The sequence below is a fragment of the Cornus florida genome, unplaced genomic scaffold (genome assembly GCF_030987335.1).
Source record: "Cornus florida cultivar Cherokee Brave unplaced genomic scaffold, ASM3098733v1 CherokeeBrave_3.0.0_Hap2_Chr04, whole genome shotgun sequence".
NCBI lineage: Eukaryota > Viridiplantae > Streptophyta > Magnoliopsida > Cornales > Cornaceae > Cornus > Cornus florida.
Window position 1 is genome coordinate 40969870 of NW_026775574.1, and position 23845 is coordinate 40993714.

Consider the following 23845-nt stretch of genomic DNA (forward strand, 5'->3'; position numbering starts at 1 on the left):
CTTTTGAATGCAATTAGCATATGTCTCTATCCTTGTGTTGTATTTGGATTGTGAGCTTAATGAAAGGATTAATAACTTGTTTTGATTTATTGTGCCTTTCACATGTTGTTTAGACAATATATGCTTTATAGCTTAGATATATTGTGCCTTTCACATGATGTTTAGACAATACATGCTTAACTAGTCATCCTTGCTTATTGAATCAAACAAATACACACACACCACTATTGCAACCCACTATCTGCCCTTATTAATCACTTGTCAATGATATAGAAATGCTTTGCTTGGTGGTGATCTCTAAACCTTAAGATCTCTTTCTCCCTTACTTACTCTTTTTAGCATTGCATTCTTACTTAGTTTAATTTAGTTGCTCTCTAGTTTAAACAATCAGCCAATCACTTGTTTGGTCATTCGACTTACTAACCCTAGTTGCAATTTCATATTCAAGTACGACTCCAATCCCTTGGGATGATCCCTTCTCACTCATACTACATAGTATAGGTGTTAAGCGGTTTATAAATTTAAACTGTGATGCCTACTTGACACTAATTTCCAAACTCAAAGTGTTGTGCATTATTTTGTGTACATGCTCGACCGTGCATCATAGTTTTTGGCGCCGTTGTCGGGGATTAGGCAACGTCATATTTGTGGAATTCATTAGGAATTAGTACTCTTTTGATCGTGTCTTTTCTTTACTTTGATTTCACTTTTCTTTTTGGTTACTTATTGTGTTTGTTTCCACTTGACTCGGTGTATTGTTGGAAAGAAGCCAAACAAAGGAGCATCCAAGCTAAGGAGCAAAGCAAAGCAAAGCAAAATAAGGGAAAAAGCTAAAAATTCTAAAAAATTGCTAAGCTAAGCTAAATTTGGAGTTGAAGTGCTATAGGACCTTTGTGAGACTTTCTTGACTCAATCTCCTTAGTTAAATCGTGAGCCCGCGTGGAGGCACTTTTCTTGTCATTGCATTATTATTGTTTCAAACATGGGAATTGTGTTTGTGGAGGAAGTTTAATTATATTGTTGTGAAGGCAAAGCGTTTGTTCATTTGTTGTGCTTGCTTATTTGTTATTGTACATGCATGGTCGTCGTTCATTGAGACCAACTCTTGTCCCTTTTGATTTGCATCTCGAATCCATCGTTAGAAATCCTAGGGGAAGGGGAAGTTCAAATAGAACCTGCCTATCAATGGATGACCATCATGATGATCATGTTGAGGACCTTGGTCACATAGACCAACAAGGCATCCTTCATCCAAATGTGCACAATGAGAACATTCAAGTACCATTAGGCATGCCTAGGCCATACATTCACCCACCACCACAACAACAAGGCCAAGTTCCATTCGGAATGCCAAGGCCAATGTATGCTCCACAACCTCCCATTGTCAATCGAGGAATTCAAAATCAAGGTGTTCATGTTGCACCTCAAGTTGCTAACCCACCACTTGCTTTGAGAGACCATTATGTGCCAAATGAATATAATGCACCCACATGCATTTAATTGCCACCATTTCGAGCACACCATTACGAAATTAAAGCACAAACCATTCAAATGCTTCCTAACTTTCATGGACTTCCAAGTGAAGAACCCTATAAGCATTTGGATGAGTTTCTTGAAGTTTGTTCTACAGTGAAATACACGGACATGCCGGAAGAAGTCTTAAGGCTTAAACTTTTTCCATTTACCCTTAAAGACAAGGCAAAATATTGGTTTAACAATCTTAGGCCTTTTTCAATCACTTCTTGGGCAGAAATGCAACAAGAGTTTTTGAAGAAGTACTATCCGATTTCTAAGACCAATGCCATGAGAACTTCAATTAGAGAATTTACACATAGGGATGGGGAGACATTCCATGAGGCATGGGAACGCTTCAATGAATTGCTAAGGAAGTGTTCACACCATGACATGCCCAAATGGCAATTAGTCCAATATTTCTTTGAAAGTTTATTGGATAATTATAAGGGCATGGTTGATGCTTCTATGGGTGGCTCATACATCGATAGGCATGAGGATGACGTATGGCATCTTTATGAAAGCATGAGTGAAAATTCTTTGTATAGAACATTGTCATCAAAGAATAGTAGAAATACACAAGGTAGGAAGAGTGTTGGCTTACTTCAAGTCGACAATTCTAATGAGATAGCCGCCGAAATGAAGTCTTTGTCTCAAAGGTTTGATCAATTTTTGATTAACTAAAACTCGGCGAACCAAGTATCTTCCTTTCTTAACCATTCTCATCGTGCATCAAATGAATCATGTATGACTTGTTCTAGTGTTCTTCATTCTACTTCTCATTGTCCTCATGGACAAGTGCAAAGTGAACCTAATGAGCAAGTCAATGCAACTTTTGTGAATCAAGGGAACAATCCTTATGGTACTCATTACAATCCAAGTTGGAGAAATCATCCGAACTTCTCATGGAAAAAACAAGGGGAAGGCTCAAACCCTCCCCAAGGCGGTTTTCAAGGGAAGTATATTCCATCTCCAATACAAAACCAAGGATCCCAAGGTTATAGGCCATACCAATCACAAGGGAATCAATTCTCTAATTCTCATTTTCCCAACCAATCATATTCCCAAGGAAATTCTAGAAGTCCCGCCTTTGAAGAGAAAGTTTTAAATGCTTTGGGCACTTTAGAGGCTAACACACAATTGCTTCATTCTCACTCTCAATCTATTGCAAAGCTAGAAACCCAAGTAGGGCAAATAGCTAGCACTCTTAATGCTAGAGAGAAGGGAAAAATGCCTATTAATGCCACGCCTAAGCAACAATGTGTTGTGGAAACCTAATCCTTATCGGAGGGGTGTACCATAGAACATGTTAATGCGGTGACTACCTTACGAAGTGGTAGAGTTGTGGACAATCAAGTAGAAATAACCAATGAAGAGAGTGAACTGGTGCAACCACAAGTTGTCACCCGCCCCGTTTCACATCATATTCCTCTTTCATTGCATACACATGACCTTGCAAATGAGAAAGTTTTAAAAAATGCGTTTGAAAAGGAAGTTTTGAAAAATGATGTTGAAAAGGTTTTATTAAAAAATGATTTGAAAACTTCTTGTGTTGAAAAGAGTTCAAAAGAAAATCTTGAAAAAGTGTTTGAACCAAAGGTTCAATTTCCGGATGCCTTAAAAGGATCCATTTCAAAAGACAAGCAAAAGGCAAAAACTAATGAAATCATGGAAATGTTTAAGTAAGTGAAAGTTAACCTTCCACTTTTGGATGCAATCAAGTAAATTTCAGCTTATGCCAAATTCTTGAAAGACTTGTGCACCCAAAAGCAGAAAAACAAGAGCTAAGCACCAAAGAAAGTGGTTTTGACCGAGCAAGTAAGCTCAATTTTACAACATAACACTCTTCTAAAGTTTAAGGACCCCGGTTCACTCACTACATCATGCATCATTGGTGAACATATCATTAATCGGGCGCTTCTTAACTTAGGAGCAAGTGTTAACCTTCTTCCTTACTCGGTTTATATCAAACTAGGCTTAGGTGAATTGAAACCGACCTCGGTAGTTTTGCAACTTGCCGACTGATCCATTAAAAAGCTTAAAGGTGTCATTGAAGATGTTTTGATTCAGATTGATAAATTCTTCTTTCCCGTTGATTTCGTTGTCATAGACACGAAACCGGTTCCCAATCCTAAGAGCCAAATTCCCGTTATCCTTGGCCGTCCTTTCTTGGCAACCGCTAATGCCAACATCAATTGTAGGACGGGGATAATGAAGATTTCATTTGGCCACATGAAGGTGAAGTTGAATATCTTTAATCCTACACCCAATTCATTTGACAAATATGAAGGAGAAGTCAATGTTGTAGATGAATGTCATGATCTTCAATGCCAAGGAAATGAGTTTTTGTGTAAAACCAAAACTTTCAAAGGATCATCTTCAACCTTGCATTCTAAAAGTCTTGTTTCAAACTCTTGCTTTGAAAGGGCGTGGAAGCCTAAAGGTTATAATTGCATAGACAAAGGATCAAAAACTTCTTTTGAGTTTGATCCAACAAGTTCTTCCAAGAACAATTTGTTGGGTGGGGCTTAAGATATTTATCACCCCAACAAGGAGGGGATGCATTATAAGATCTTTGATCCAGGCTAAAAGAGCCCAATGCCTTGCTAGAGATGTTAAAGACTAGCAAAAGCATTCGTAGGGTGTCAAAACCCTATTTCTCTCCCATTTCTATCTTTCATTTCATTTCTTGCGAAGTCTAGATACTTGTTTTTGGTTCATATGCATTTCAAGGAACTTTGGTGAGAATTGCATAAGCTTGCATGTCAATTTTGAGCATTCTGCATAAGTTCGATCGATCTCATACCTGAGTTCGATCGATCGAACTTCCATCTGAATCCAACACTTAGAAAATTTTCAAGCCTGTATCCAAATAGGCTCTCTGTTCCATCGATCCAAGAAAAATCTACGATCTTAGTTCTCAGTTGGATCGATCATAGGACCTTCGATCGATCCAACTATCCTGTTCGATTGATCTTGAGTGTTGACACTTAGAATATTTTTGAGCCTGCAGAACCTGCATCCAAATCACCTCTCTGTCTCATCGTTCGAACTAATTCTCAGATCGATCAAGAGACATTCGATCGATCCAACTTCCAAGTTCGATCGATCTCATGCCTCAAAACTTAGAAAAATTTTGAGCCTACATCCACCTGCATATTTTCAGCTCTCTATCTGATCGTTCGAAACATTCCAAGATCGATCTGAAAGTTCTTCAATCGATCCAACTTTCCAGTTCGATCGATCTCATGTTCCAACACTTAGCCAAATTTTCTGAACCAAAAACCTACACATTCTAGCTCTTTGTCTGATCGATCGAACTATTATTTCGATCGATCTCAGTTTTTCATTTCATTCTTTGACTTTATTTTAACTTTTCATTTTTTTTTTCAAAAATCCAAAAATATTTCCTATTTTCCAATTTAAATTTTTAATTTTTAATTTTAGTTTTAATTTTTCAATTCAAATAAAAAATAAAAAAAAAAACTTTGAGAGAGCAAGTTCAATCGATCGAACTAATTGGGGAATGTTTTTTTAAAAAAAAAAAAAAAAATCGAGGGTTCTCATGATCGATCTAACTCCCCCCCCCCCTCAACCTCAAACCCCCCCCCCCCTTTTGCTCTCTCATTGCCGCCGCTGCACCTACTCATATCTTCCATCTCCGGCGAGAACCAAGCTTCTCTCTCTCTCTCTCATCTCGGTTTCATCCCTCCCTCTTTGCATCCACATCTCCCTTCGATTTGGGTAAGATCCGAGACCTTACTAGTCAATTTCAAGCTTCAATCTCATGCATACATGGTTTATATGTTTGATTCATGCTTTATATATGATTGAACATCCATTGTTGATACTTGAAATATGTATATATATATGTATATCGTTGTACATATTTTTGATATTTTTGTTTGATTTGGGAGTATGAGCCATGTTTGGGTGATGGGAGTTGTTGATTTGATGTGCTGTAGGGCCCACGAACACGTTCATGTGGGCCCCGTTCTTCAAAAGTCACAGATTTGTGGCCTTTCAGTTTTCATCATCGCACAGTTTGATCAATCGAACTTGTATCTCAGATCGATCTTGAGAGATCGATCGAACTCTTATCTCAGATCGATCGAAGTTGTGAGATCGATCTCACTTGCTTTCGATCAATCCAACTTTTGTGATCGATCTCACTTCTTTTCATGATCAATCAAACTTTACAAATCTCACACACACACTTCATTCATCATATTTTGTATTCATGCTATCTTATTTATGCCTAATGCCTGTAATATTCCACATTGGATGCATGTCATACTTATGTTGCTTAGCATGATTCATATCCTGTCACCTGCATAGATTCATGCCATATCTGTTTTGTCTATCTTATTTGACATGCATGTTTCTATATTATACTTAACAATTCTTTATTCTGGCACTAACTTTCATTGCAAGTATTTCTTTTTCTTTCTTTGCAGACCATGACTATGACTGCTCACCTACATCTGAGGTTGTTGATCAGATAGCTAGACTTGAAGCACAAATGCAGCTTTTGGAGGACACCCTGCTTGCCATTAGAGCTGACTTTGCTTCCTTCCGTGCGGAAATCATGGCTGTAATTGAAGATTTAGCCAGGGATATCCGTAGAGCTCGCTCTACTAGCCCTGACTCCTCTGCTTGAGACTGCCAGTCTCTTTATTTTATTGTTTTTTTTTTTTTATGCTCTATATCTATGTTGTGTGTCTTCTACACTTGTGACGTTACTATTATTTTTGCAGCCGGGTCTGTCGGCTTTTGACACTAGATGTATCGCACTTTATGGTTATTTTTATAATGGATGTTGCATGCTTTTATTGGTATATCTGTCCTTTCAACTCCATCAGGTGCATCACAGTAACTTCAGTGAGAGAGTGCTACCTAATTTTTAGTCCCGATCATTCTTGCTTAGTTGCACTAGTATACTCTTTCCTTTGTTCTCTCTGCATATTAAGGACATTGTGCAATTTAAGTTTGGGGGGAATGGTGCCTTGTAGTGTTAGTTTTAAATTGTATATCTTTTGAGCATGACTTGTGTATTTGAGGGATATTTCTATGATTGGTCCATTTCTAGCCATGATTTTGATCTTTTGAGGACTATATTGCTTAAAGTTTAAAAATTGCTTGACTTGAGAGTTTAATACTCTTTGTATGCCCTTTGGAAGCCACTTAGGAGTAAATTTTTTGAAAGATTGATATCTTGCTTACATTTGTGGTTCACTTCATCTTGATTTTGTGATTGTTCTGAGATTCACTCTAGGATTCTACACTAACACAGGCGCACACTAGCATTCATTTGTGGGGTACATGCTTTGTTGATTATTGAAATAGTTATATCCCAATTGAGCTAGTAATGCATTGAAAGCTTTCATTCTTGATAAAGGTGGATAACAACCCCTTTTCACTAAGTAGCCGGGATTCTAGCCTCATCAAGCACTGAATTTCTCCCGCCGAAAGGTGGAGGGCCCAAACTCTAGGTTAATATTTGAACTTGCTTAAAAATAAAATAAAAATAAAAAATAAAAAATAAAAAGTAATAAAAAGTGAGGACTTCTCCCAAATGGTGAGAAGTGGGAAATGATTAGATGGTTGTTGTCTTGATTTGTAGCCTAGTTGATTTGAGCTTGTAAGTCCATAGGGGTGTCTTAACGCCTAGTGTCCTAAAGCCGTCTGGTTTGGGAGTCATTGACCTAACGCTCGACCTCATGAATCGCTAGAAAGCTTAATAGATCAATACATTGCACTATACTTCCATCTTTGATCCTATTCAAAATATATATATATATATATATATATATATATTTTGAATATATATATATATATATATATATGAGTGAAAAGAATAAGCGCACTTAGAACAATAAGCTTTAATAAAAGGTCCACTTTTTGTCTTGATGATCGGTACTAGATTTATGTGCTAGTTTGAGGGTAAGGATGTGATTAATTCTCTAGTTGGCTAAGATAGCAACATATTTGATTCCGGTCCACTCAAAAAGAATTCTAGAGTTGTTTTGATTCTCATGATCATTTTCTTGATGTGTGGAGGACCATACTTGTTTGCTTGATGTTGAGATTTTGGGAGATTGCTTAGAAATGTTTGAAAAATTGCATACTTGAGGTAGTTTTCTCCCAATGCTTGTTTGCAATATTGGTGCCTCTTTTGAAAGAATGAGCTTAATGTTTGTGGGTACCATTTCTGGAAACCATCACGAGACTTCACTCGTTCACTAGGGGTAACCTAGGGGTTTAAAAGGCTTGTTGCATATGCAAAATGCAATCGTGTTCCCTACGAAAGTGGCGTTATCCATTTATTGTTGTCTAGATTCATATTTGTATAGTTGTTTATTTCATTCCTTTTAGGGACTAGCAATATTTAAGTTTGGGGGTGTGATGAGTACTGAAAAGTGCGTGTTTAAACCCCTTAAGCTTAGGCATTCTAGTACCTTTATCTATCTTACTTTACCGTTTTAGATTGATTCCGTATTATTTCCATTTTCAGGCACTTATCCCGAAAATAAGCTAACTCAGCCAAATAAGAGCTTAATTGAAGCAATTCTGAGATTGAACGAAGGAAGGAACAAAGTGGAGAAAGAAAGAAGCAAAATGAAGCAAAGCAGCAAGTTCGATCGATCCAAGTCCAAGGGTCGATCGATCGAACATCGATCGATCTCAGCACTTCAAGATAGATCCAAGCCTTGACCCAAAAGCATAAAGTTCCAAAAGTTCAATCGATCCAACACCATCCTTCGATCGATCGAACACCTTTGTCCTTATCCAAATGATTAATCTTATCCACAGTTGTACCACCACTAACCACTTTTGTCCTTTTCCCGTAAATATCTCCCATAAATATCTCGAATTTGTCTTTTTCCAAAAAGCTCAGCCAGTTGGATCGATCCAGCCTAAGTTCGATCGCTCTCACTTACTTTCGATCGATCGAACTTCCTCCAGTGCGAAAAAGTTAAAATTCCATCTCATTAGGGAATATTGTGTGCACGACCCCAGCTCATTTTGGGTGTCATTTTGACCTACCTATATAAGGATAAGGATTGCTTTTTCAAGAGGAGGCCAACATTACTTTTCATATCATCTCTTGGAGAGGAAGCTTAGAGGAGGAGGAGGCTAGAAACACCATTGGAGACTCTTCATCAACAAGGAGCAGATTTCAACCATGGAGTTAGCCCTTGAGGGTTGGAGCATCATCACCATGAGCGGTTAGACATCCTCTTGGCGCTAGAGTTAGCCCCAAGCATGCTTTCTATATCTTAATCTTGTGTATTATTGAGGGATTAGTGTTGTAATTGATGTTTTGACACTTTGATATATATAGATCTTGTTTATTCAATGATTTATGTGGTTTCATGCTTCCAATTGGTCATTTCATTATATCCATATGTCTATGTATGCTAGAATAGATGTTTATGTGCTTATCTCTAGATTTTGTGTTATTGATGCATGTCTATGTGTATTGATGCTATAGATTTAGAGATTGTCAAAACATTGTGCTTAAAAGAATGCTTTTGTGATTCTCTTGATGGTTCATGCTTACCTCTTGATGGATTGTGCCTCTCCCTTAGTTTATTTTCATGCTAGTAGTGTAGATGTAGTGTAGTTGTAGTGTAGTGTTAAATGGGAGGACAATCTATGCTTGTTGTTTGATGATCCAAGCTTTTGAATGCAATTAGCATATGTCTCTATCCTTGTGTTGTAATTGGATTGTGAGCTTAATGAAAGGATTAATAACTTGTTTTGATTTATTGTGCCTTTCACATGTTGTTTAGACAATATATACTTCATACCTTAGATATATTGTGCATTTCACATGATGTTTAGACAATACATGCTTAACTAGTAATCATTGCTTATTAAATCAACCAAATACACACACACCACTATTGCAACCCACTATTTGCCCTCATTAATCACTTGTCAATGATATAGAAATGCATTGCTTGGTGGTAATCTCTAAACCTCAAGATCTCTCTCTCCCTTACTTACTCTCTTTAGCATTGCATTCTTACTTAGTTTAATTTAGTTGCTCTCTAGTTTAAACAACCAACCAATCACTTGTTTGATCATTCGACTTACTAATCCTAGTTGCAATTTCACATTCAAGTACGACTCCAATCCCTTGGGACGATCCCTTCTCACTCATACTACATAGTATAGGTGTTAAACGGTTTATAAATTTAAACTGTGATGCCCACTTGACACCAATTTCCAAACTCAAAGTGTTGTGCATTATTTTGTACACACGCTCGGCCGCGCATCACTTACCTCCGAACTTAAACCGCACATTGTCCTCAATGTGCAATGAGAACAATGGAAAAGATAGAAAGAGTATACCGTAGTGGCAAAAACATGAAGCCGGTAATAATCCAATATGAAAAGGGTCTCCCCCAAACTTGGAATCAACAACCTATTTGAATAACCACACTAGCAAACTCACATCAACTATCAAATGGGATAAGAATAATTAAGACATGCAATATAAAGCAATATAGCACAAGATGAAAGAGAGATATAAGATCATGCCCAATATAAATTATAAGGTATGCATAACTACACATAAGGGCACAATGGTGAAAAGTTTTTATATTTTTCTTTTTATGAAAGTATGTACAATGCAACAAAATGTAAGAAAAATAAAGAACAAAATGCATATACAAAAAAAAAAAAAAAAAAAAAAAAAAAAAAAAAAAAGTAAAATGCAATAAAAGAATATGTACAATGCAATAAATGAAAAACAATATATACAATGTAAGTATATACAAAATTTACTTATTTTTTTTTCATTTTTTTTTTTTATAACATAACAAGTATGTACACACATACAAAAATAAAACAAATAAACATGCAAGAAATGAAAATGCAAGGAAATAAGGGATGCAAAAATTTGTTTATTTATTTATTTTTTAAGAAAGTATGTACAATGAAACAAAATGCAAGAAAAATAAAGAAATAAAAATGAAAATTAACATGTATGAAACAAGAGATAAATGACACAATGTGTCATTTGGGTGCTAAGTTTAATGTCTCTAGCAAGACGAAATGCTACTTTGAAAAACCGTTTTTTTATTTATTAATTATTTTATTATTTTATTATTTTATTTTATTATTTTTTTTATTTTTTTTAGACAAAACAAATATGTACATAAACAAAAATAAAAAGGCAAGTAAATAAAAATGTAAGAAGTAAAAATGTAAGAATGCAAAGAAATTATTTTATTTTATTTTATTTTTTATTTATTTTTTTTTAAGAAAAGTAACTAAATAAAATAAAATAAAATAAAATAAAAATTCAAAGAGGAAAAAGTCAAAAATTCAAAGGGGCAAAGCTGTGATCGATCTTAACTTGAATCGATCACACCATGATCGATCTATGCTCGCACGATAGGATAGAGAGTATGAAATTTGCAGTGCTTTGAAAATTTTTCTAAGTACGGAATCTCGATCAATCATGAGGGCTCCTGGATCGATCGAATTGACTTGGATTGATCAAATATAAAATTCGAAGGATGGGACAGAGAGCTGAAATATGCAGGGTATGTTCGAACGATGGAACCGAGAATATGCAGAGATGATGTTCAATCGATCGAATCTCTCTGTGATCAATCGAACTGGCACCAAATGCCTCATTTTGAGATGAAAGTGCAGAAAATCCTATGCTAAGCCCCAATGATAGTAACAAGAATAAAAATTGAAAATTAAATGGAAGAATGTACACAAAAATGAAAAATAAAAATAAAAAATAAAAAGAAATGGGAGAGGAATAAAGTTGAAAACTCTACGAATACTAGTATTTAACGTCTCTAACAAGACGTTGGGCCAACTCGCTAATCAAAAGAGTCAAAAATCGGATATAAAACATCCTTATTGATCCTCTTTTCACTTTTCTCATTTGATGTCTCACTTATGACAATGGAATCATCCTCCAAAAGAATGACTTGAAAAGAAATGAAAGAGGTGATTTCATTCCTTTCATCCACGGTCTTAAAAATAAAATCAATGATGAGCGGCCTTGCACTTGGCAAGGCAAAGTCTTTCAAAGACTCATTTGGAATATCAAGAAACACATTCTCTTCATCTTTTTTCTCTCCCTTAAAAATTACCATCTCCTCACCTTCCAAGTTAGCTAAAGAGTCCATTAGAGAGTTCACTTCATTTTTGGAGCTTTCAATGTCAAAACCACAATTTTTATACATTTCAAAAAGGCATATCTCAAGAGGATCATTAGAGATAATAGAAGGAAGGCTCTCTTTTATGAGTTCCTCCTCCTTCTCTCCTACCTCAAGTGTGGTCAACATTTCCTCACTCTTTAGAGTAGCAATATCCGAGACAAAATCATAATCAAAGCAAGGAAAGTCCTCATTAATCATGTTATGCTCTATTGGATTAGCTACTAACTCACTTGCCACTTCATCCTCTATACAAGATAGAGTGCTAGGCATTAGCTCACTTGTTTCATCCTCTTCACTCTCATCATCCTCATCTATATACATTGAAGTTCTTGCCATTTTTTCATTTGCCTCTTCCTCTTCCTCTTGACGAGAAAGAGTATTTGCAATTTGCTCAACTTAAGCTTCAAGCTTGGCTAACATTTGAGAATAATAATTAATAAGTGAAGTGTGTGAAATATGCACATCAAATAAAGCTAACACTTTTTCTTCAAATCCGTGTGAGTACCGAGAAGGTGGTGGATTTGGTTCTTCATAAAATTGTGGTGGAGGATAATAGTCACAAGAAGGATTAAATGAGTGATCAAGTCCATAATAAGATAATGCATGTTGTGAATTGGACTCAATCTCATAAGGATTAAAATATGGTGGAGAGACATAAGGTGAGGGGAAGTAATTTTCCCCCAAACTTGGATTAAATAATGACTCCATCCACATTCAAAATCCAAATGCAACAAAAAATTTTAGCCTCCACACGGGCCGATGCTTGGACAAAGATTTAAGCAATAAAATGAGCATCAACAAGGGCTATCACAAGCATGCAAAGAAGTGAAACAATTAAACTACGAGATTTTCAAGAAATACTCACAAAGGTCCTTAAGCAACTTCAAATTCCAATACTAGCTTCAAGTTCCAATGATTGCTCTAAGATCCAAAGTTTGTCTTTCTTGTAGTCAAGTACCTAATTGACAAATAATATCAAGGATGAGAAATGAATATACAATGGAAAATAAAATAAAAATAGAAGCAATCGAATGAACACTATTGTCTAGTCTAATTCCAACAAAACCGTTAAAATTTGTGGTCACTCACCGTTAAAATTCTTTCATTTGCATTACATCCCTAGATGTCTTCATACACAGGGTCTATTAGATATGCAGCTTCCAAATGTCTTTGGAAGACCTGTCCCTCAATGTAGGGTTTTAATCTCTGTCCATTAACCTTGAAAATGTTCCCCTTTTTCAAATTTTGGATTTCAACCGCCCCATGCGGTGCAACAGAGATGAGTTCATAAGGGCCCTCCCATATGGTTCTCAACTTCCCCGGAAAGAGTTTCATCTAATCATTTCCCACTTCTCACCTTTTTGGGAGAAGTCCTCACTTTTTATTACTTTTGTAACTTTTTTTTTTTTTTTTTTTTTTTTGTATTCAATTATTAACCTAGAGTTTGGGCCCTCTACCTTTCGGCGCGAGAAGTTCAGTGTAATACCCCTAATTTTAAAAGGATAATCTCGGTATTTATTTATTTGTTTTAATTGTATTGTTAATTATTTAATTGATTATTTGGCTAATTACTTATGTGTTTAATTGAATTAGGTATTTCTTGATTATTTGATTATGTGTCTATGTATTATTTGTATTTGTCTATGTGTTAATTGTTAAATTAGATTATGTGCTTAAATGGTGTTTTGATTAATTGTAAATTAAATGTTTTCTTTTCTTTTATTATTTTATTTTATTTTTCTTTTATGGTTATGGTTAGTAGTAATGGAACAACCAATTGGGTCCCATGGATTACTTGGATAGGAGGTTGGATGTGTATGGATTATTACCCATGAATAGTTATATATGTATATATATAAAAAGGAAAGTAATTTATTAATTACTTTTATGGTAACTTGGATAGTAATATTTAATCTGATGTATATATTTTATATTTAAATAATAAAAATATACATAGATTTGAGACGTGTTATGTTTTAACTTACTTTATAATATTATGGTAACTTAAGTATTATTGGATAATCCATTAATAAATAATGAAATGTGTATAATTTATTTATTTAATAAACATATACATAAATTATATACGTAACATATTTTACTTACCTTTTTAATATATATAGATAAGGGAAAGTAATTTATTAATTACTTATATGGTAACTTGGGTAGTAATATTTAATCTGATATATATGTTTTATATTTAAATAATAAAAATATACACAGATTTGATACGTGTTATGTTTTAAGTTACTTTATAATATTATGGTAACTTAAGTATTATTGGATAATCTATTAATAAATAATGGAATGTGTATAATTTATTTATTTAATAAACATATACATAAATTATATACGTAACATATTTTGCTTACCTTTTTAATATTTTTATTTTCATTTTTTTTTTTTTTTAGTTGACTTGGATTGGGAAAAGGGTTAGGGTTATTTTATTTAACTTATAAATATATAGCTATAGGTTGTAAAAGGGGGTTAGAAATATTCACATGATATATACTAGAGAGATAGTGTTAGAGAGGGAAGGAAGAAAAGAAAGGAATGAGGAGAAAAACCCTGTAAAGAGAATATCAAGGAAGAAGAAGTTTAACTTTCGATCCGAAAGTTTAAGGCAAATTCTTCTTCTATCTCTTTCCCTTTGATTCATGTTTCTGTACATGCCTAGGAAATTTCAGGATTTATTAAACACATAAAATTAAATAATTATGCATGTTTAATTGGATTAGAACATAGGTTTTATGAAATTGGTTCATATCTGTTCTTGTGTTATGAATTGATAAAATGCATGATTTTGATTTGATTTCTTATATGAATTTTTACATGTTTAAATTATGTAATTTTCATATCTGTGGAATGACGGAACGTAGAAACATGCCTAGGATTCCTGAACATTAAATAGGGACTAGGTTTGAGTTTTAATAAATTTAAATAGACTCAATCATAATGATGCTTGCTATTTGAATGTTTTAAACAAACGAATGGATTTAATCTTTTAAAATATTTTAGCAATTGAGATTAAATATGTAGGATGAATTGGATATAGAGAATCCTTATTTAACGGTATAATAAAATATCATCATGTATAAGATTCAGTTTGTATAGGACATATGATATAGGAAGTTTAAAGAAATAATAAGTCATTCCTATTATGTGATAACTTGATATCATATTTATCATAGTTATTTATGGAATGTTTGATGTATTTCCTTAATTGTTATATCAATTGTTGGATTGTGTGGTTTAATGCACCGGTATGGGACGGTAGCATTCTAGGGATAGATTAACTTATCAGTTAAGTCCTACCTATTTTATATAAGGGAATGGATTAACTAAAATGTTAAGTCCTACTTATATTTAAGTCAGGTCAGCTGAACAAGTTGAATGACTTATGGAGGATTAATTTATTATATAAGGGAATGGATTAACTAAAATGTTAAGTCCTACTTATATTCAAGTCAGGTCAGCTGAACAAGTTGAATGACTTATGGAGGATTACTTTATACTGGATAGGATGGTTACTAGATTATATATATATAAGTATGGTGCCATGATATGAGTTTGAGTCTTAGGATCAGTGGTTAGGGCGCGTATATCGCCAGGGATGTGTAGCTAGATATAGTGTAGTTGTGTACCCTGGTAGGTTTAGGTACTCATGCCCACTATATGTGCGTTTTGCATGTTGCCTACTATTCAGGTTGAGACAACCCTATAGTCTAGTGAGGTTCCTTTAGTGTGTATATATATACACACGGACTACTAGTTACTGTTGGATTGACTAGGATGTATACGTGTATCGGATCTCTGCTTGGACTGTAGTAGAGTAGAACTTGTTTGTGGGCCTGACCCACCATTATTTTTCAGGTGTTCATCAGGAGTAGAGGTTGTTCGTGTTGAGCGGGAATCAGTCTACTTCATTCTTCCGATGCTACATAAGAGTTCCTTTATGATTCAGTTTCCTGTTTTAGATTACTGTCATTTGTTTAGTTTGGATTTTCTAGGAGTCCACACAGTATGGATTCCCGAATTGTATTTTGGAGGATCAGTTGTATCAGAAGAGTTTTTTAATTAATGGAAATATATTATGAGGTTTATTATTAGATTATCATTTTAGTTTCTTGTCAGCATTTTATTTATTCTTCTTTATTCTTTTGTACTCTGTGTTCGTTTATTATCAATTTGTTTTGATATCCTCGGGTATTCGGGCGTGGGCCTCTTGATGAGGCTAGAATCCCTGCTACTTAGTGAAAAGGGGTTGTTATCCACCTTTATCAAGAATGAAGGCTTTCAATGCACTAATAGCCCAATTGGGATATAACCAATTCAATAATCAACAAAGCATGTACCCCACAAATAAATGCTAGCGTGCGCCTGTGCTAGTGTAGAATACTAGAATGAATCTCAAAACAATCACAAAATCAGGATGATATGGACCACAAGTGCAAGCATGATATCAATCTTTTGAAAAATTTACTCCTAAATGACATCCACAAGTCATACAAGGAGTATTGAACTCTCAAGTCAATCAATTTTTAAATTTTAAGCAATATAGTCCTCAAAAGATCAAAATCATAGCTAGTTATGGACCAATCATAGAAAATCCCTCAAATACACAAGTCATGCTCAAAATTTTGAATTTAAAAAAAAAAAACTCCGAAGCACCATTACTCCCAAACTTAAATGGCACAGTGTCCTCAATGTGCAAAGAGAACAAAAGGAAAGAGTATACCAGTGCAACTAAGACAAAGAATGGCTAGGATAGAAGTATCCAAAGTGGGTGGCATAGCCCCCCCAAACTTGGGATTAACTGTGGTCCTGAAAATTTGGCACTTGGATAAAATTCATCAGATAACAAAAAGGATAATAACAGTGCACAGTGGACATGCAAGTGTAAATGGAATAGCAACTAAAATTAAAGAGAGGTATAAGGGTGGTCCTGAAATTTTTGGGCAGTACTCTGTCTCGCTAAAGTCACTGGGATGCACCTGATAGAGTCAAACAGATAGATATAAGAATATGAAAATAGGACATCCATAAAGAAAGCATATATAAACAAAAAATAAAGTACAGTACATCCAGTATCAAAGCCGACAAACACGGCTGCAAAAATAGTATAAAAAATATGCAGATAACACAAATATATAAGTGGAATAAGAAGAATGGAAAGATCAAGTGGAGGAGGTAGGACGGGCAGGTCGCGCTCCGTGGATGTCTCTGGATAGATCCCTGAATGCTGTCATGACATCCGTGCGGAGGGAAGCAATGTCAGCTCTAATGGAGACAGTCTCTGCGCGGATAGATATCACGACATCCTCCAGAGTCTGATGTCGCTCTCCAAAGTCGGGTATGTGAGCAGGAGCCTCAGGTGTGGCTGGATCGGGAGAATGATGATCCTAAGCCTGCTCCTCATCGTGAACGGGTGACCTAACTGGAGAGTGCTGCTTTGGGTCCTCTGCAGGCTGCTCCAAATCAATGTCCATGTGTACGGCAGCAGGATCGACTACGACGTCGTCCGCTGCCAGGTCTGCTGCTGCTGCCATCTCCTCTGCCTCTAGATCCTCAGCTGCCTCGGCAGCATCGTCCCGGAGACTCTTGATAAGAGCGTTGTAGTTCTTATCCCAGTCCTTCTTCTTGAATGAACAGGCCCCAGACTCAGTCTTCTCTTGTGGCTGGAAGGGATAGCGCTGATCGCGTAAAATCTGTGTGATGAGATGGCCGAATGGGAGATACTTAGCCTTTTTGGGCTTGGCCTTGCTGATGTGGTCGACATACAACTTCATCATGACACTCCAGATGAGCGCAGGAATGGACAGCCAACACCCTGTGTAGAATGCATATAGAGCTGTCAGGTAGTCGCCGCGCTTCTGTGTCTTATGGCTAGCCATGAAGATGTTACAGAACAAGACAGAGTCGAAAAACCATAGGTTATCTGGAAGATAGGTGCGGGTGGCGAAAATCTCGCCACCAACATAGTGACCTGTGAGAAAAACAGCTATGTCTACATATGTGGGCCTGTAGAGAGTGGGATATGTGTCCTGTAGCTCTGGAGGGCAGATATGTGGACAGTGGCAAGATCTGGATAATGTATCCACTATAATAGAGATAGGATGACCATCAATGGTGGTCCTCAGCTCCGCCGTGTTATGCAGGGCAGGCCGGAGGTTCTGGAAGAACATCTGTACTAGCCTCTAGTACACCGGGTATGTGACAGGGGCAAGAATGGCTGTAAGGCCCCTCTGTAATATATCATCATATGTTGATCGGGTAAGTATCGATCGGGAAAAGAAGTCTGTATCAAAGACTGACTCGTGCGCCACTGAAAGGCGTGAGTATCTATATAATGGCCGGTCTAACTGCTGAGCTGGCTGTGGTGATGGAGATGGTATGTGCTCAGCCTCAGCGCGAGCCTATGAAGTAGATGCCTCAGCAGCAGAATGCAATCTGCTGTCAGATAAGGGAGACTGAGATGGAGTGGGCTCGGCTGGTTGGTCCTCCTGAATGGGGTCCTGGTCATCCAAACTCTACCTGCCCCTGCGGTGATAGTGTCCGCGAGCTATAGTCTTAACCTTAGCCATGGCCTGCAAAATGAAAAACAAAACTTGCAAGGGAAGTCAGTGCCGATATAAAGAATTAAAGCACAGTTCATAGAATCATGTGTGTCAAATAAGATAGACAAAATAGATAAAGAATATGAATCTATGCAAGTGACAAGGAATAAGTGACATGATGTAAAGCATGCTAGACAAGATAAGTATGAAATGCATCCAATGTGGAAAACATAGGCATTGGGCATGTATGAGATAGCATGAAAAACAATATATGATGGATGAAGTGTGTGTCGTAAATCTACAAAGTTTGATAGATCATAAAAGTTGTGAGATTGATCTCACTTGGATCAATCTTAAAAATGAGAAATCGATAAAAGTTCGATCGATCACAAAAATGAGTGGGATCGATCTCACTTAGATTGATCGGAGAAAGATGTTTGATCGATCGAACTCTGTAACAGAAAATGAAAAGTCACAGATATGTGACGTGGATGGCACGGGGTCATCACGAACATGGTCGTGGGCCCATTAACACAACAAGCATTAATCCAAGTCATTGGATTCGGCCCATAACTCCGAAATCAAATCAAAATCAAGAAAATATAAAACATATATAGATATATATATATACACATATATACAAAGAGGTTGAAGCTTCATCCATGGCAATATTCATCATGAAAACAACCTAGATCTAACAGTTAAAGCATGTGTGCATCAGATCGAAGCTTGAAATCATAAGAGTGGGATTCGGATCTCACCGGAATCAAGAGAGAAGTGGAGATGCGAAAGGGGTTGAGATGTGAATCAAGATCTGAGAGGAGAGAAAGAGATTTGACGCTTGGGATGCTCGCCGGAGTCTCGCTGGAGATGGAGAAGATGGGATGCAGCGGCGAAGTGGGAACGAAGGTCTAAGATCGATTCTTGTGAAATCTATCGAATGACCCTAAATCGATTTTTAAAAACATTCCCTTGCCAGTTCGATCGATCGAATTGAATCCTCAGATCGATCGAACTGACATCGATCTCTCTTTTAAAGTGACAAAATATTTATGGGATTTTTGAAAAATAAAAAGTAAAAATAAATAAAATAAAAGTAAAAATATTTTTAGGATTTTATTTATTTATTTTTTTAGGATCAAAGATAGAAGTATGGTACAATGTGTTGATCTATTAAGCTTTCAGCGATCCATGAGGTCGAGCGTTAGGTCAATGACTCCCAAACCAGACGGCTTTAGGGCATTAGGCGTTAAAACACCCCTACAGACTTACAAGCTCAAATCAACTAGGCTACAAATCAAGACAACCTCCATCTAATCATTTCTCACTTCTCACCTTTTTGGGAGAAGTCCTCACTTTTTATTGCTTTTGCAACTTTTTTTTTTTTTTTTTCAATTATTAATCTAGAGTTTGGGCCCTCCACCTTCCGGCGCGAGAAGTTCAGTGCTTGATGAAGTTAAAATCCCGGCTACTTAGTGAAAAGGGGTTGTTATCCACCTTTATCAAGAATGAAAGTTTTCAATGCACTACTAGCCCAATTGGGATATAACCAATTCAATAGTCAACAAAACATGTACCCCACAAATGAATGCTAGTGTGCGCCTGTGTTAGTGTAGAATAGTAGAATGAATCTCAAAACAATCACAAAATCAGGATGATGTGGACCACAAGTGCAAGCATGATATTAATCTTTCGAAAAATTTACTCCTAAATGACATCCATAAGGCATACAAGGAGTATTGGACTCTCAAGTCAAACAATTTTTAAATTTTAAGCAATATAGTCCTCAAAAGATCAAAATCGTAGCTAGTTATGGACCAATCATAGAAAATCCCTCAAATACACAAGTCATACTCAAAATTTTGAATTTAAAAATAAACACTGCAAAGCACCAGTTATGCCAACAAAGTGACAAATGGAGAAAAGACAAAATAGGAAAAATGACGAAAAATGAATAGTGTTGAAAAAATAAAAATGTGGAAATGACGCGGTCCTTAAAGGAAGTTATCAATTCAAAGAAAAGAGTCGCGAAAATCATTCCAGAGCACTCAAGACAACACTAAGTGACGAGAAACCGAACTCAGAAAGGGAAAGATCAACGGGAAAAAAATATATGTGAAAACCTGAGAAAAAGGAAATGAAGAAAAATGACAGGGTCATTACAGTACCAATATTAAATGAAATTTTAAAAATGATGAAATTGCAAAAGTAGTATAAAACATTTATACAATTGCGTATTATTTGTTTACTCACCAAGAAAATAGATCTCCTATTATTTAGTTCAATATTAATATATGATTCTAACAAAGTGTATAAAATTATGTAGTTGAATTAATTCATCCTCACATTTAACAAAAAAAAACCTAGATATGCAAGATTTATGATACTAGTAATGACTATAAGATGCCAAACTATCAACCTTTTTACTAATTAAAAAAATGGATATGTTAGATTAATTACCATTATGTTATTATAATTGCACACTATTTTGAAAACTTGTTTTTCCTTTTAATAAAATGATTAAAGGTAATATAAATTTCTTTAAAATGCTTTATGCGAGTGAAGTATTTTTCCCACTGTATAATACTCCGTAATACATAAAACGTTTCACATTCATATCATATGATTTAATTAAAAAATTGAAATATTAATTGTTAAATTTGAAAACTATACGGAGCAACGAAAGTTTTTTTTTAAAAATTTTACAGCTATACATGTATTATATGCTATAATACATGTTTTTGCTAAGTATAAAGAAGTAATATTATTACAAGAAATGACCGGTAATCTGCTCTCTATTTTTAACCATTGAACTAACATAGTAGTTTTTTTTTTTTGTTTTTTTTTTGTTTTTTTTTTTTTTTTTTTTTTATATTGTTAAAAATTAAATCAATCATTTCTTGAACGAGATTTCACTAAATATATCCACCCCTATTTAGGGAAAAAAAATATATCCATGCCTAAAAAAAAAAAAACTTTTTCTTATTCATTTAGGGCATGTTTGGTATATAATGTGTGTTATATTATAAGTTTACACATATTCATAATGTATTTTTTTCTAAGTATTTTACAAAAAAAAAAAAAAAAATCACGTGTAAACAAATTTTCAAACTATATAAAACAATGTACTCTTATATATAAATAAGGGGTAATTACACTTACCTCCCCTGGGGTTAGGCCTAATTACAGACGGTACCCCTAACGTTTAAAAATTTACATTGACCTCCCTCTAAACTGATCGGCATTTTATTCCGGCCATTGACCATGTTAAATGACTAAAACACCCTCTAATATTTTATTAATATGACATGACATTGTTAAATTACTATATTGTCCACAAATAAAGTTATACTTGTGTAACATATAAACACCTACATGTACAAACCCCCGCCGCCCGCTGTCCCCCACCCACTAAGGAAACCATTTTCTTCGGTGATCAATTTTATTCAATGTAGCCATTTCCTCTGACGATCCATTACATTAATCATTACCACTCAACTTTCCTTCTATATCACACACACCATGAATACATACACAGACAACTACCACATAACCACCGCCATCATAATCATCACCACTAGCGGACTCTTCTACAATGACAACCAACATGACACTATCATCTACAGGTGAAGCCAATGGTAACGACCTAAAATATGGAGACCGAGGAAGAAGAAAACTTGGTGGATCCAAGAAAGTGTTTCAACTGGTCAAACTTATGTATAGATATATAGATGTATGGGCAGGGCAGAACAGAGCTACCATCTCCGGCATAAATTCACCGATCTGAACATGAACATCTGCCGCCTCAAATTCGCCGACATGGACGTGATTGCCATAATATTCACCGGCGAAGTTGCACTTGGCAAAACTCCAGATTGGATGCAAATCCGAATTCAGAAACCGTAGTGAGCTCGGTCGGTTCTCGCTGGTGAAGCGGTTCGAGTCGTCGATCAATTGAGAGCTGCGAGACTTGTGAAATGACGACGATTTGACAATGCTGAAGTTATCATTCTTTTGGTACTCATTGAGTTCATCTCGGTCATCATTGTAGGGTTGATGCTTTCGCAGAAGACGATGTTATCGATTGGGTTGATTGAAGTTCAGATTGATGAAGAACTCGAATAGGTTTTGATATATGGGGGTTTTTGGATTAAGGTGTAGCTGCGGACGGCAAAGCCGAGGAGGAGAGCTGCTCTGTCGACGGAGAGGTTTCCATAGATGCCGGCGGCAAGGGGCTCCATCGATTTCCGCAGCGATTGTTGTGGCGGCAACGATTTGCAACTATGTATATATATCTAGATCTAGAATGAGCCAATGTGTGTGTCTATATATATATATAGACCAGTAGATATATATTATGGGGAAGGCGGCGAGGCATGCCGGATGGCGGAAAGGAATACTAAGTAGCCATGAGGGAGCTGACGAAGGGTAGAAGGCACGGTGGGCGCAGAGGATGAAGCCGCCGTTGTTGGGGCGGTAGCGATCTTGGTAGTGATGAGGACACACACACACACACACACACACACACACACATATTACATAGTATTTGTCCCATTTTTTTTTTTTTTTTTCTAGGTATATAAGTTATTTTAATATAAAAGTAAGGGTTAAAATGTCTTTGCAAATATAGTAAGGGCAAATGTGGTATTACAGGGTTAAAAAGTGCTGATGTCATCAAAAATCATCATTGACTGGCGTTGACTTTCACCGGAGGGGGCTAAATGTTACGATGGAGCAAACCTTGAGGGAGGGCGGTGTAATTTTTTAAACGTTAGTGTTACCGCCTGTAATTAGGCCTAACCCCAGGGGAGGTAAGTGTAATGACCCCTATAAATAATAATGTATTAATATATTTTAAATTTTCAAAACTAAATTAAAAACAATTTTTACTAAACATATTTCATATTTTTGTTTCAGCAATTCGGTCAAACATGTTTTGTTTCTTAAATTTCGTGAAACAAAAAACCTTACCAAATATATTATAAATATTTCTGCTTATGAAATTCCTACTGTAAATTTTAATAGTCAAATATGTTTCATTTCCAACTCAAAACACTCCGTAACAAAACATTAGGAGACTCTTAATTAGAACCCCTAACATGGCATGTGGTTTAAGCTAATGAAATGCGGTGAGATGTTCCCATTTAACCCGTAGTGGGGTCCAGTTTCATAAATGTCGTGCACATTCCACGCGCCATGAATGCGCGTTATGTAGAACACACCCTTGTAACCGCAATTGCACACTAGGCGCTACTCGCTAGCCCCCATTGATTCAAAAATGGCGCAAAGTATCTGAAACCCCCAAAACCCCCGAAAAAATCCAAATGTTTAACCAAAAAACCCAACAACTCTCCAACACGCAACAACGCAATCTTCGAACCCAACAAATCAAAAATAGTCCATAACCGAAGTCTTGGATTGCATAGACACACATCAAGACATTTATCAGCCCACTTCAACGGTTAGATTTCAATTTCCCTCATTTCTGTATATTTATGTACGAATTTATGTGTGTGTATATATATATATTTGTGTAATATGCGTATCTATAGCTTTAATGGGTTTTCTATATATATCTTT

General features: G+C 35.8%; 1 pseudogene; it reads right to left on the reverse strand.

Moving 5' to 3' along the window:
* Positions 1–1808: 1808 nt before the first annotated feature.
* On the reverse strand, positions 1809–1907 carry LOC132305819 (small nucleolar RNA R71; annotated as a pseudogene).
* Positions 1908–23845: the final 21938 nt, after the last annotated feature.